A 16,194-nucleotide genomic window follows, 5' to 3' on the forward strand; every position below is an offset into this window, starting at 1 on the left:
TGAAGTTGGTTTTCGATTAAATTGCGGTTTTTGATTTATATAGATAGTTTTTATGTTAGTGAATATATTTAATGCGTTTTAGATGCAAGTCGCGCTAAGTTTATTCTCTGAGAGGCCTTCAAAGCTAAAGAAACTGTCAAAAATTGTGAGAAAACTAATATTTCTCAGATTTGAAGCAAAATTGTCTTAGGTGACAAATCGGCACAAATCTTTAAACCTCTCAAATCTTAATTATTTTATAGGGGGGTGATTGTTGTAAAATCATTAATATATAGACCTTTGCCATTATGAAACCTAATTTCTTTTCATTTTAAAGCGGTTTTTAGCAGATAAACGGTCTAAAACTATATGTTGAGAATTGGTATTTAATGCAAATCTAGGGAAATAAGCACAAATGGTCAAAATGTTGAAAATGTGCACATTTTTTTGGAATGCACCATGTATCTTTGATAGGACATTTCTCTTGATGTGGATGTCACAGAGCACTCAAACCTTGAGTGTTTTACTCAAAACATTTTATATTTCAAGAAAAATATAAAAAAATTCGATTTTATGAACATCAAGAATTCCTTCGAAGGGCCTAGGCGTAAAATCGTGCTCTTGAGAGATTCAGCCAAAATTGAAGTTGGTTTTCGATTAAATTGCGGTTTTTTGATTTATATAGATAGTTTTTATGTTAGTGAATATATTTAATGCGTTTTAGATGCAAGTCGCGCTAAGTTTATTCTCTGAGAGGCCTTCAAAGCTAAAGAAACTGTCAAAAATTGTGAGAAAACTAATATTTCTCAGATTTGAAGCAAAATTGTCTTAGGTGACAAATCGGCACAAGTCTTTAAACCTCTCAAATCTTAATTATTTTATAGGGGGGGTGATTGTTGTAAAATCATTAATATATAGACCTTTGCCATTATGAAACCTAATTTCTTTGTAATTTAAAGCGGTTTTTAGCAGATAAACGGTCTAAAACTATATGTTGAGAATTGGTATTTAATGCAAATCTAGGGAAATAAGCACAAATGGTCAAAATGTTGAAAATGTGCACATTTTTGGAATGCACCATGTATCTTTGATAGGACATTTCTCTTGATGTGGATGTCACAGAGCACTCAAACCTTGAGTGTTTTACTCAAAACATTTTATATTTCAAGAAAAATATAAAAAAATTCGATTTTATGAACATCAAGAATTCCTTGAAAGGGCCTAGGCGTAAAATCGTGCTCTTGAGAGATTCAGCCAAAATTGAAGTTGGTTTTCGATTAAATTGCGGTTTTTTGATTTATATAGATAGTTTTTATGTTAGTGAATATATTTAATGCGTTTTAGATGCAAGTCGCGCTAAGTTTATTCTCTGAGAGGCCTTCAAAGCTAAAGAAACTGAAAAAAATTGTGAGAAAACTAATATTTCTCAGATTTGAAGCAAAATTGTCTTAGGTGACAAATCGGCACAAATCTTTAAACCTCTCAAATCTTAATTATTTTATAGGGGGGGGGGTGATTGTTGTAAAATCATTAATATATAGACCTTTGCCATTATGAAACCTAATTTCTTTTCATTTTAAAGCGGGTTTTAGCAGATAAACGGTCTAAAACTATATGTTGAGAATTGGTATTTAATGCAAATCTAGGGAAATAAGCACAAATGGTCAAAATGTTGAAAATGTGCACATTTTTGGAATGCACCATGTATCTTTGATAGGACATTTCTCTTGATGTGGATGTCACAGAGCACTCAAACCTTGAGTGTTTTACTCAAAACATTTTATATTTCAAGAAAAATATAAAAAAATTCGATTTTATGAACATCAAGAATTCCTTGAAAGGGCCTAGGCGTAAAATCGTGCTCTTGAGAGATTCAGCCAAAATTGAAGTTGGTTTTCGATTAAATTGCGGTTTTTGATTTATATAGATAGTTTTTATGTTAGTGAATATATTTAATGCGTTTTAGATGCAAGTCGCGCTAAGTTTATTCTCTGAGAGGCCTTCAAAGCTAAAGAAACTGTCAAAAATTGTGAGAAAACTAATATTTCTCAGATTTGAAGCAAAATTGTCTTAGGTGACAAATCGGCACAAATCTTTAAACCTCTCAAATCTTAATTATTTTATAGGGGGGTGATTGTTGTAAAATCATTAATATATAGACCTTTGCCATTATGAAACCTAATTTCTTTTCATTTTAAAGCGGTTTTAGCAGATAAACGGTCTAAAACTATATGTTGAGAATTGGTATTTAATGCAAATCTAGGGAAATAAGCACAAATGGTCAAAATGTTGAAAATGTGCACATTTTTTGGAATGCACCATGTATCTTTGATAGGACATTTCTCTTGATGTGGATGTCACAGAGCACTCAAACCTTGAGTGTTTTACTCAAAACATTTTATATTTCAAGAAAAATATAAAAAATTCGATTTTATGAACATCAAGAATTCCTTGAAGGGGCACACCACTAAATCAATGCGCCATTTGTGTAACCCTAATGAGTTCCGGTAAAAACAGAAACTTTTTGAGGTATTTTGGGCTGGTCTGTAGACTTATTAATCAGAAAGAGTGGCGAATTATAGCTTAAATAAAAGTGTAAAGCCTATGCATAAATTTGAGTCGCCAAAAAGTCGCATTTTATAATTATTGAGAAAATAGGTCCGCGAATTAAAAAATGGCAGAATCGGGTTTGCAGTCTTGAGAGCATGTCAAAAACAGTGAGGGCGCTATTCGCGGCCTCCTAGCGGGAAAACGAGATGGAAGAACCCCCATACATTGAAACATATTGTGTACTGACAGCAAATGTCACAGGTGGTTGAGAATACTGACCTAGAAACAATCAATCAATCTGCAGATCATATGACATTGTTTATTGTTGACGTTGATGAGTTGGGAAAATCCTTGAAGCAAAAATACATCAGAAATCTGAATTGAAGCTGTAAGTACAGCCCGGAAGTACAGTGTGTGAATAAAGCATTAATTTTTGTCTCGCCTGAACTTAGCCGGGAACTTAAGGGCTGGGGTATGAACTGATGGACATAGGAACGGCGTCCATGAGACTCAGCGAGTCTAGTATGAACGTTTGGACAGTATTTATTGTGGGACATCAGAGCACATCAGACATATCGAATTGCATTCTGAATACGAAGAATGTCCTTCCATGGAGGTATATAAATAAATGGAGAATGATCGCCAGAATTCTAATCTCCTAAGTGGAGATTATCCCGTTACCTCTATTCAATGAGTCACCAAACTTGAATTGACCAGCCACTTCAGCCAAGCTATTGATATCCACGATGGTTATGAGCCTCTACCATGGTTCATTGATTGTCACTCCCAAAATTTCCTCATAGGAATTGACCCTACATTGACCCGTACCGGAAGCCTTGTAAAAGAGACTGTATAATGACGTCAGCTAGTCAATCAGCTAGTTCAAAGTCACCAGTTTTGATAGCTTATAGTTTCAATGTATGATCGTGCGAAAACCCGAAGAAATTCGGATGTTCTGTTCTCAAGTTATGAAACTGTTTTCTACTAAACTAAACTAAACTAAACTAAACTAGTTGTGCCGTAACTTGACAAATATACTTAGTTTTCATGTTCATATATCAAGCTTTTAAGGGGGTCTGAGGGAGTTCAAATATAGTGCAAATGAAAGCAAAACGTTTTTACCTTCCGATTGTGAAACAATTATGTTGGGCCAATTTGGGCCATTTGAGTTACGAGCGAGCAAAATTTACCGGAAGTACTTCGGAATTCAAGCAAAAGTGATGATCAGACAATCTTTTCTAGAGATAAATTGATTTACGGAATGTATAGGCCCTATATACTTTGTTTAAACAGTTTCTCATAGTTTAGTGTATGATAATCGCGATTTTGGTTGAAGCTTCGGGTCAAATTGATTGAGTGCCATGACGGATATGTCATGTTATTGAACTTTTTTAAACTTTTAATTCTGTAGGCCTATTGTCATGAAATCGTATAGGCCGCCTAAATCATCATCATTAAACTTCTCATTGTATAATAAATAATTATCAGTATTTAGGCCTAAATGATTATTAATATTATTAGGAGGCTATCATTTTCTTTGGAGGAGGGGTTCCAAATATACGGGGGTCATAACTTTTTGGAAAAAAAAGTCATAATTCAATTTTTCATGACCAAAATGTAGGGAGTCACAAGATGACAACAGATAAGGTGTTTCTTTTTTCAAAAAGACTGATTTCTTGATGCAATTTAAGCACTCAATTTTTGGCGAAAATGAGATTTTGATATCAAAATTTTATGAAACATGAGCACTTAATTTCCAATAAGTATAAACTTCATTTTACCCCATTGAAATCAATGGCCAGTGAAACAGACTTCACAATGTAATCAGCTTAGCATAATCAATATAAACCTGAAATTGCCTATTCAACAATAATTGGTCATAACCAACGTAGTACAAAAGAGGCTTGGCTGGATCATTCTCCATTTATTTATATACCTCCATGGTCCTTCTGATATCAAATAATTTTGATTTTTGAAATTCGCAATTTAATACACATTTTATGGCAAATCATTAAAAATTGATATTTTTGATATTTAACAGTACTCGAAGTAAACTTTATAAATCTGATGATTTATACTTAAAGTGTATGTAGGTGGGATGAAAAGCCGACGATCAATTGAAAATTTTGACCTTTCATATTGAAGATATGGATTTTTTTCCCAAAACACCAAAAAAAATTAGGTCTTTTGGGGAAAAATCCATATCTTCAATATGAAAGGTCAAAATTTTCAATTGACCGTCGGCTTTTCCTCCCAGCTACATACACTTTAAGAATATATCATTAGATTTATATAATTTACTTTGAGGACTGTTATATATCAAAAATTTGAAAAATATCAAATTTTTATAATTTGTCATAAAATTTGTATTATATTGTGATTTTCAAAAATGAAAATTATTTGATATCAGAAAGACATGCTTCGTATTCAGAATGCAATTCGATAGGTCTGAGGTGCTCTCATGTCCCACAAAAAATACTGTCAAAACGCAATAAACGCTCATTCTAGATCCCTTAAAGGAGTACTTCGTGATCCTAGCATCCTCTATTTATGTCATTTGTCATTAGATCAAGAGCTTTAGGTAAACCTGTATTATCCGTCAATTTCTCCGAATTATGTTAAACAAAACTCATTAAAATTCTAATAAAAATAAAAATAATGGTGTCAAAATGTGTATTTTTAATGTATAAATTACTGTTATACCCCACTGTCATTACAAATTGCCTATTTCCCCTTCTATCGATCGCTAAAATGATAAACAGAGGGCAGTATCATTCTATTAATAATAATTAAATACTGCCCTCTGTTGGTGACTTCGGCGACAAAGCAGCACATCTGCTGAGATCACGGCTGAGATGTTAAATTTGAATGTATGACACTCTTGCATGCCAAATTTGCTAAGCGATTTTTCACGACTAAGAGTTACACATGAGTTACAGTGACGTCAGCACCATCTTACTTACCATACTGTTACCCTCGCGGTAATTATTAACCAGGTTTAAAATGTTGGGGTGGCATGCGAAAGATGAACCTGTAATGCAAGGACGAAATGTAATCAGTGATGCCATTCAGTAGAGTGATTTATTAACTGAAAACTAACAAGTATCTGTTTACTAAGTATTGTTAGTAGTATGTGTTAATATATATATATGTGTATACAGCATCAGCAACAAATCTTGACACTTTAACAAGACGTGGGCATCTGACTTCAGCTTAAGCATACTAATCATGATTTGTTGCCAATTAAGTCAATGTTTTAATTAATAGATAACTTTCTTTTGTTAATATTTTGATCATCCTAATTCTTCACTTGGCCTACTTCCCTGTTAAACAAATCTCATAACTATAAATATAATGTTTAAGAATAATTAGGCCTTTTGTATACATTAATTAAGCATCTTTAAATTAGGAAAGACAGGTTTACATTTTGTTTCTTCATGTTCATTAACTTCTAAATAATATTTCTTTAGTTATAAATTTATCTTTACTTCCTTAAAATAGCCAAATATTATAGAGCACAAAATGTATCTGTGTATTAGAATGCATACCAGTCATGGTAAGTTAAAATGCAAATCCCTTATTTGACTAGAAAAACCTCTTTTCAAAATAGCCAGCCAATGTTTTGATACAATTATCATGCCACAAAAGGAGATTTCTAACTTCTGAATCACTTACAATAGAAAGACCTTGGGCTACTCTTAATACTTTCTGGGTGGAACAATGCACCTTGGGTGTATTAATTGGCAACACTATTCTGTTTTTCTGGTGCTTAACTATGCATGACTGCTTAAACTTAAGGACAAATTTCTTAGATAATACACCTAATTTTGGGTGCTCAATACTCCCAATTTACTCCTACTTACCTATGTGGCAGTAACAGGGGGGTGACACTAAATTCACGGCTTTTGTTTAGCCACGCAAACATATGGAAATTTTGTTGGCTTGCTCTCAACAAAGTGAGGCAAGGTATCGATCGGTTATGAATAATTCACATCAACTCTTACTCAGCCCATGTGATTGAGGTCACCACATAAAGGTGTCGTAAGTTTAGCGAATCGAACCTGTTGAAGATAGTAAAAAGCGCCCCCAAGCAAGGTTAGACCGGGCGGAAGTGGGTCAACTACTATGATCCCATCAGGCCACAGTGATTTGTTTCTGCAAGAAAGTCTTTTAATTTGATAATGGAATGTCTTGTTGATATAGTAATGTCGAAATTGAGACTAACTATCGATAATACAAAGGAAATATACGACAAGCATAAGATATGAAGTCAAAAAATCATTTGACACTTCACGTGACCTTCCAAAATGGCACCCGCGGCAATAGTTTTTGCCATGTGCTTCCTCCTGTGGAAAAGTATCCCGAAAAATATCAATCTGCACTAATACACTTATTGGTGTAGCCTGCCAGTATGAATTATTGTTGAAAAGTAGAAAAGCACCGTAATTTTGACATTTAATTGTATACCGCCACTAATAATCCAAAAATCCGATCTTTATTCATCACGTCTATTGGCTCATTTTCTTACATTGAACTATTATAGGCACTTCAACATCGATGATAACCCGCGTACACCACAAGACCCCAGAAAAAAAATCATAGGCTCACGTCAAGCCGTCTGTACACCTGTCTTCAATCATATAATAGATTGAATACAATACCGTTCTTTTCAAAGAGACTAATCTTACAGTGATTAGCATTTCTTTTACATCTATGGTTCACTGCATCGGTAGGTCCTACTGCATGAACGTGAGTGCGGGCGATATAGTCAAAATTGTATTCATCTATTGTTATGGTAGTTAATCCGATTTAAGTACGTCACTTCGCCAGCGTGCCTATAAACGTATTCTGTTAGGGAGTAGCCTACATTAAACAATTACAATTTCAAACTTTGTGATTGGCAATAGGCCCCTACCGGTAAAAAGTATGCATGGGTGACACCCAGGAGCGATTATAGTATTTGTTTCCTAGCTACATCATATTTTGATTGTTTCCGTTTGCCATAATTTAACACAGAATAAAAGCAAAACTCACTGAAAAATAACATTTGTTGAAAAATCAACTAAGTTTAGGAGTGTTCAGAAATACTTTGGTGGGGGACAATATATTTTTCGTGTTACAAATTTTTAACCCCCCTATCCCCTCTTCGTGAACCCAAAACTTTGTTGTCCCCGGTCTCACAAGTTAATGGACCTAAAACTGTTATGACCCCACCCTCATATTAAGTACAAAACTATTTGCCCCCCCCCCCCCAACCTGTACCATTGTACATCAAACGATAGAGCAAATAAATTATTAAATAATACTAAAACTTGTATTCATGTCAGTGTTGTGAGTCGGTAAATTACCGGTTAATTTACATGGTAATTTACCGCCATCTTAATTTACCGTAGTAAAATAGGGTAATTAAAAAAAAATTAAAACTTCAAATAATATTGTTTTTGTTTGTTTGTTTTAGATGACAATTACAGTTTCATGCAAAAGAGTTATGCAAATACTTTAAAATGTACGTTCGGCACATAGGCCTACGCGTCATGGCCTACTCTGCCTGGCAAAGCTAGTCTGGTCGGAATGTGCATAATAATTATGTTTCGTTCGGTAGCCGATACAAACGGCAACTACTCTGTCCCTTGATCAAACGTCTATTATATTAACGCCCTCTGGCCAGGTCAGACCATCATTTTAATAACAATATGCTATTAACATATGAATTGGACACATGCAAATTACGAAGTGTCACATCCTGATTTAATAATCCTTGGCAGTAACCACACCTATCTAATAATAGCATCTTTTTATGTTTCATATTACTTTACTAAGTTTTGCTTTCACCATAATGGAAACTCACAATTTGATATTGGTCCAAAATATCTATATCAACTGGTTGTTAAAATCCAATCTTATTAAAAAGTAACTTTGCATAGTTATTGGTTTTCTTAAATATTAGGCCTGTGTAATAATACTCTATCGAGAGTCTAGTATGTTATAAGGCCTACATGTTCATGTTCATATTATTACCATGACTACTAGTCTTCTGACTAACATGAAATGACTTACAGAAGTTAATAATATTAACTTCATTTGAAGCATGTCCTAAATTTGTTAAGTACATCATGTACTGATATATTATTTCTTTTATACTTTTGGTCCTGAGACATAATCATGAGTGATCAACTCCCAACTTAAGTTATAATGTAGCAAACATAAACTTCTAAACACTTTGAAATAGATATATCAGTAATGACAAACTATGTTTCCAAATTTACCATATCAATAGTTCAAAATAATTGTAAATTTAAACTTATGATCTCAACACAAAATTAAGACGTACCTCAAATTTTCGGTCACAACTTTGACCTTCATCTGGAGACTGGCAACCCAAGTTTGGGATCAGTGACCTTTTGGACACTTGACCCCAAAACCCGGTCGTACACTCTGGGTAACTTGTATCGGCCCCCGTCGCGGTTGAGAGATGGTTGGTTGACTCTGATGTAAATTGACTCCTTCACACCCCTTTCAAAGTATCTAGCGTCCCGGTCGAGGATTTTGACCTCATCCAAATCAACTTGGTGGCCGGGGGATTCAATGTGGATGTGCTGGGAGACTTCCGACGAGGTAGTACTCGGACGACGGTGTTCTGAGAATCTGGTTTTCAAAGATCTTTCAGTCTCACCAATGTAAGATTCTGAACACTGGCCCCGCAGGGTTTTCCCCTGACTAGAGGGGATGTAATAAATTGGTCCGGTAATGTCTTTCTTCTCAGTTTTGTCTTTAGGTGAGACAAGTAGCTGCCTCAGAGTTTGAGTGGGTTTAAAACAAACTCTGATGCCGTAGGTGCCGAAGATTCTTCGTAAGGCTTCGGAAGTTCCTTCGGCAAAACTACTTGTCCTTTTGTCTCGACGTTTGTATTTTTCAGGCGAGGCTGGTGAACTGAGAGCGAAAGTTGTCAACCTTGTCACTCGCCCGAACTGTAATAAGATTGACTCTAACCTTTCTAAAGAGGAGAGGGAAGCTTTGCAACAGCTTCAGAAAGATCAGTCAATCCAAATTTTACCAGCCGATAAGGGAAGATTAGTGGTCATCTTGAATAGTGAGGAATACAATCGCAAGTGTGAGAAACTTCTTAGTGACACTAATACCTACAAGAACTTAGGCAAAAAGGATCCAACCAGTAAGTACAAGAAACAATTAACATCTGTGCTTCTTGAAATCGAGAAAGAGGGTGGTATCAACAGAGTTGAGTACAGACAGTTGTACCCTACCACCGAAACTCCACCTAAATTTTACGGGTTGCCTAAAATTCATAAGAAAGACACTCCACTCAGACCCATTGTGAGTAGCGTCGGGTCAATCACATACAGTAGTGCTAAATTAGTTGCTGACATTTTAGCCCCTCTTGTTGGTAAGACAGAACACCACGTTGCCAATTCTCAGATTTTCGCAGAGCGAATTAAGAACAAAACTGTAGAGGAGGATGAAGAACTAAGATCTTATGATGTCACTGCTCTTTTTACCTCTGTACCCGTTGACAAGGCATTAAGAATTATTCAAGCTCGTCTGGAACAGGATAACACACTTAGTGATCGGACCCGCCTGTCTGCGGCACATGTGACAAAACTTCTCGAAGTGTGTTTGAATTGTACTTACTTTGTGTATAATGGAAATTACTATCAGCAAATCCATGGCGCGGCTATGGGGTCACCCGTATCCCCGATCGTCTGTAACTTATATATGGAACAATTAGAACAGGAAGCGATAAGATCAGCCCCCACCCCCCTTTGTGGTGGTTCCGTTATGTCGACGATACCCATACAAAGTTAAAGAAACAATACGCGGAGGAGTTTACGAATCACTTGAACTCAATCGATCCGGACATCAAGTTCACGACAGAAGGCGAGGAAAATAGGTCACTCGCATTCCTCGACACTCATACAGTCATCCAAGAGGACGGTACGCTAAAAATCAAAATCTATAGGAAACCGACCCACACGGATCAATACTTGAACTTTGATTCAAATCATCCTGTCCAGCATAAACTGGGTGTAATCCAGACTCTTCACCACAGAGCGGACAGTATCATATCTGAGCAAGAGGACATAGCGGAGGAGAAATCGCACATTAACAGTGCATTAAAGAAGTGCGGTTATCCGAACTGGTCCTTTGACAAAGCTAAGAAAGCGAAAGAAGGAAATCTAAGAACAGTAACCTGAAAAATACAAACGTCGAGACAAAAGTACAAGTAGTTTTGCCCTACGTTAAAGGAACTTCCGAAGCCTTACGAAGAATCTTCGGCACCTACGGCATCAGAGTTTGTTTTAAACCCACTCAAACTCTGAGGCAGCTACTTGTCTCACCTAAAGACAAAACTGAGAAGAAAGACATTACCGGACCAATTTATTACATCCCCTGTCAGGGGAAAACCCTGCGGGGCCAGTGTTCAGAATCTTACATTGGTGAGACTGAAAGATCTTTGAAAACCAGATTCTCAGAACACCGTCGTCCGAGTACTACCTCGTCGGAAGTCTCCCAGCACATCCACATTGAATCCCCGGCCACCAAGTTGATTTGGATGAGGTCAAAATCCTCGACCGGGACGCTAGATACTTTGAAAGGGGTGTGAAGGAGTCAATTTACATCAGAGTCAACCAACCATCTCTCAACCGCGACGGGGGCCGATACAAGTTACCCAGAGTGTACGACCGGGTTTTGGGGTCAAACGGTGTCCAAAAGGTCACTGATCCCAAACTTGGGTTGCCAGTCTCCAGATGAAGGTCAAAGTTGTGACCGAAAATTTGAGGTACGTCTTAATTTTGTGTTGAGATCATAAGTTTAAATTTACAATTATGAAGTCTACCAACACAGATGAACTTTCATGCTAATAGTTCAAAATCATCTTTCAGAATATCCTTATCCATTTTAGTGATAAGAATCACAATTAAACTACTTTAATTAAAATAATCAAATAATTTGCACATACCTGTAATGCAAGGACGAAATGTAATCAGTGATGCCATTCAGTAGAGTGATGACATCACAATTTCAGCATCTTCACAACTCACTGGACTGTACCAAAATTTGTGAGGGGTGGCTGATTTTCCACAAAACATTTGACATACAGATTTTAGCCTGCATAAATTCCATGGGCCTTACAATACTATAATACGAAGGGGTAGGCAACGATGTATCACGTGACCCACTTTGACCAATCGTATTATAGTATGGTAAGTAAGATGTGCTGCTTTGTCGCCGAAGTCGCCAACAGAAGGCAGTATTTAATTATTATTAATAGAATGATACTGCCCTCTGTTATTTCGTGAAATACATAACTTTATCGGTTCATTTTCTGACAGTTTTGTCACGTTCCATGACCTTTTTTCCGCGCGCGTCATTGTGAAAAAAACGCAAATTTCAAGGTCATCGAGGGGATGTAAACAGAAAACACGGCAGATGACGTATTTAGCAGTAAACCCCGATAGAAATTGATGACGTCATCGTAATTATTCCTTTATTTCATCGGCATCAAGATTCTGGTCTCAAAACTCAGAGGCTGGAATTTCGCGATTAGCCTACAATCAACAGAGGGCGCTATCAAGGGGGTGACACTAAATTCACGGTTGTTCTATTAGCAACGCAAAATCTATGAAAAATTCAGCTGGTTTACTAGCTAGAAAGTGAGGCCAGTTATCGATCCGTTATAGCTCGTTATGAATAATTCATGTTCGACCCTTGGATCATGTTAATTGAGTTTGGCAAATAACAACGTTGTTAGTTTTGCGAACTTTGCCTGTTCAATGAGAGTATAGCGCGCCCCCAATACATCTGGGCGCAAAACAGGCGAAAACGATCCAGTTTAATGAAATGGCGGACGGGTATTCCCATCAGGCACCAGTTATATGTTTTTTCAAAGAAAGTCTACTAATTTGATATGAAATGACATTTTGCAATAGCAAAGTCAAAATTAGGACTTGCTGTCAATAATATGAAGGAAATATGTGACAGAGGCAAGGTGAGAAATACAAGTAGTATTTAAGTTATAATAACCTTTGATACCCGACCTGACCTTCCATCATGGCGCCTTATTCGTCTTTATGTATTTCTATTATGCTCTCAAGTAAAATAAAATACCAATCTGCTCTGAGCAGACAATGTTACTTGGCTCCCAGCACGAATTATTGATTTTATACGGAAGTAAAGAAATGCACAGTGTATGTGCATGATGTGCATGCATACTCCAAATATTTACGGTAAATCTGAATAGTGGTCACATGTTAACATATCATGTGTTCGGGAAATCACGTGGCAACATTTTAAGATTTCAGGCTTGTTTACTAGTTAATTGCCATTTGTACTCTTTATTATTTATCTTTGTTAATTAACATATATTTTAAATGCTGATAAATCGTGGTTGGCTACCCATGATATCTGTTAAATTCAATGTTTTATGAATATAATTCTACCACGCAGAGGGGGTCACGCAGCAGAATTTCACATCACCTGACTTAGCTACATTTCGAAGCTCTGCTCTTCAAATTCATGTAAATTTCAAAGTTTATACATTTAATATATTTAATATGATACTAATTTTTGTCATAACCAACTGGTACACGAAATATACTAGCTTATTACCTATACAGAAAGGTGATTATCAGCCTTCACTCAGCAAATTGACATGCCCGGCATATGCAGCCATTCTCCGTCTGGATAACCTGACTGTCGCCCTCAATACGTCTGGGCGCAAATTTAAATAACAATACGCTATTTACATATCAATGTGGCCTCATGCTAATTAAAGCTGCCCCATCCAGGAGTTCATCTATGGCGCTATGTAGAGTAATTAACGACAGGGGGTGAAAGATCAGCTTCACAATATAAATCAAAGAAATACGATTTATTGAGTCATTGGCGATGACTGTATTTAAAATCATTGGTGTTTTTTAATCATGATTGTTTCAACGTCATGCATACGTATTGTAACACACATTTGACACCATAATTAATCAGATATTATAATTATTAGTATTTGGTTCTTCAAACTGGAGAAAAATTAACGGACAATACAGGTTTTCCTACTGCTCATGATTAGATATCCACGAAAAAAACCTATCCCCAAAATTTCAGTTGATTCCGATTTTGCGTTCGCGAGTTATGCATGATTTAGTGTATTACACTGCTCCATAGACAATGTGTTGTAATTTCGTTCTGGTGCACCAGAACGAAATTCAAATTTCACGATATCTTTGCTAAACGAATTAATCTGCAAGAAATATTTTGTACATAAACATTATGCAGCCAGAGGTTTCCAGTGATATAAAAATCTCAACTTTTTTTGAGAAAAGTGGGGGGATGAGGCTGTGGATCACGAAATGCCCTTTTAATATCTCAGAAACATGGACATGCATGATGGATAGAGAGACCATGCTCAGGCCGGGGCTCAGGCATGCTGGCATGCACAGCTGCAGTCATTCATGTTCATTCATAACCTCATTAATATACGCGAAACCTGTGATCCAATCAAAAGAAATTGATTGCCTGACCGCGCACTAATTGCGAGGTCATTAATAACTCACAATGACTCCTGACGCGCTACAATGACTTCTGCGTGCGCGTGCGTGTATAAAGCTAAGCGTTATTGCAACGCACGCGCCTACGCGATGCCACCGCGTTTCTGTGATTGGTAGCTCTTGTTGTCAGCGCGAATGTTAAATTCGCCTGGTCGATTTTTTGTAGGGTAGGTTACAACAATAATTAAAACTGGTATATTTTAACAACGTTTTATGGCATAAAATAACATAAAATGCTATTTTGATTTGTTCAAATTATTAAATACGATGGTAATGAATGACAATAATAACTTTGCACCATCTATTTTGAGTTCATTGTGTGAAATTGTCGGGTTTTGTTTTGGGCCTCGGTATTACCACTCCCTCGGAAAAATACCTCAGCCTAAAACAAAACCATCCGGGTGAAAAATAAAGAAAATAATAAATGTCCAAAGCTAATGGAAATGCTGTTGGTCTTTACTTTACTGCACAACATGAACATGTGCAGCCTATAGGCCTACTCGTCTATGGGGTATATTAGAGTCCGAAGTTTACCGTTTTCTAAAATCCAGTTTCCGTGTTGTTATCCGTGTTGTAAATTTTTTTAATCTGTGTCATGAATAAAGCTTAAAATGTATAAACAATGATATTAATGTCACAGCAAAGTGTTCAATATCGCGATCAATATGCTCTGATTGGAACATTCTCACAACAATAGGCCAACTATTACGATGTTTGGAGGGATATAGGGTTCATGCCTTGGCAATATAACTTTATTTCGGTATTATTAAACAGTATTTTTATCACAGAAACAGATGGTTAAGAAAAAAATTGGATGGCTTTTCAGCAATGCAGGTGCAATTTGGATGTCTTGAAGGCCTACATTTATTCAACTAATTAACAGACACAGATAAATTTGGGGTAAACTTTGTAATTGGAATCCTTGAGAGCGTTCACATGGTAGATTTCCCCCAAAGTTTTTGTCCGAGAACCGCTTTTGGATGTCTTGAAGGCCTACATTTATTCAACTAATTAACAGACACAGATAAATTTGGGGTAAACTTAGTAATTGGAATCCTTGAGAGCGAATTCACATGGTAGATTTCCCCCAAAGTTTATACCTGAAGATATGTGGTGCCCATTCATTTATTTATTATTCATTCAGATAGACATGTCATTGCACAAGAAATACAATAAAAAATTTCCACATAGCCCCTGAATTAAAATTATTAATTATTTTTGTAATCACTCAAAAGCATTTTGTGAGAATTTTAGATCCGAACTAAGTGCTATTCAATTTTATGGGCCTTTTTATTTTACATTGTGATGTGTCCTCAGTAATTTAATTTAATTATAAAACTTTGTTTACAAGCTGAAAGTATGTCATGAGAAATATGAGACCAGGGGAAGCACCTTGGAAGTGATCATGCAAGAGTTTGTGTGTTCCCAGCAAACACAAAACGTTTTCGACATCATTCGCAAAAGGTTATAAAAGGTTGTCAGATAACGTTTAAATGTCGGGTTATATAAAGGGTATATTAAGAGTATAAAACGTTTTCATAACCTTAAAAACATTTTTTTTGATAATCTATTGCTCAGCAAACAAAAATGTTTTACAGAAAACGTATAAATGTTGGGTTATATAAAGGGTATAAAAACGTTTTAATAACATTCCAAAAACATTCTTGAACACTTGATACAAAACATTCTAAACAGAATGTTATTTTGGGGTTGAAAAAATATTTTGCGAAAAATGTTTGCCCAAAATATTTGCAATAACGTTTTAAAAACGTTTTCATGACCTTTATATAACCCGACATTTAAATGTTATTAAAAGGTTTTGAAAAACATTTGAAGAACATTTCTGTGTTTGGTGGGTTCAAATATTTTAAAATAATGTTATTTAAATATTGACAAAATATTTGGCAAAAATGTTTGCAAAAATAGTTTACAATAACATGTTTTGAAAACATTAAAAAATATTGTTGTAGTGTGTTTTCATACAAAACGTTTTAAAACGTTATCATGACCTTTATATAACCCGACATTTTAATGTTATTAATACGTTTTTACCTAAACCAAAAGCCAAAATATAACTTATTTAAAACGTTTTTAAAATGTTTTT

Source organism: Amphiura filiformis, chromosome 4, assembly GCF_039555335.1.
Source record: "Amphiura filiformis chromosome 4, Afil_fr2py, whole genome shotgun sequence".
Lineage (NCBI taxonomy): Eukaryota > Metazoa > Echinodermata > Ophiuroidea > Amphilepidida > Amphiuridae > Amphiura > Amphiura filiformis.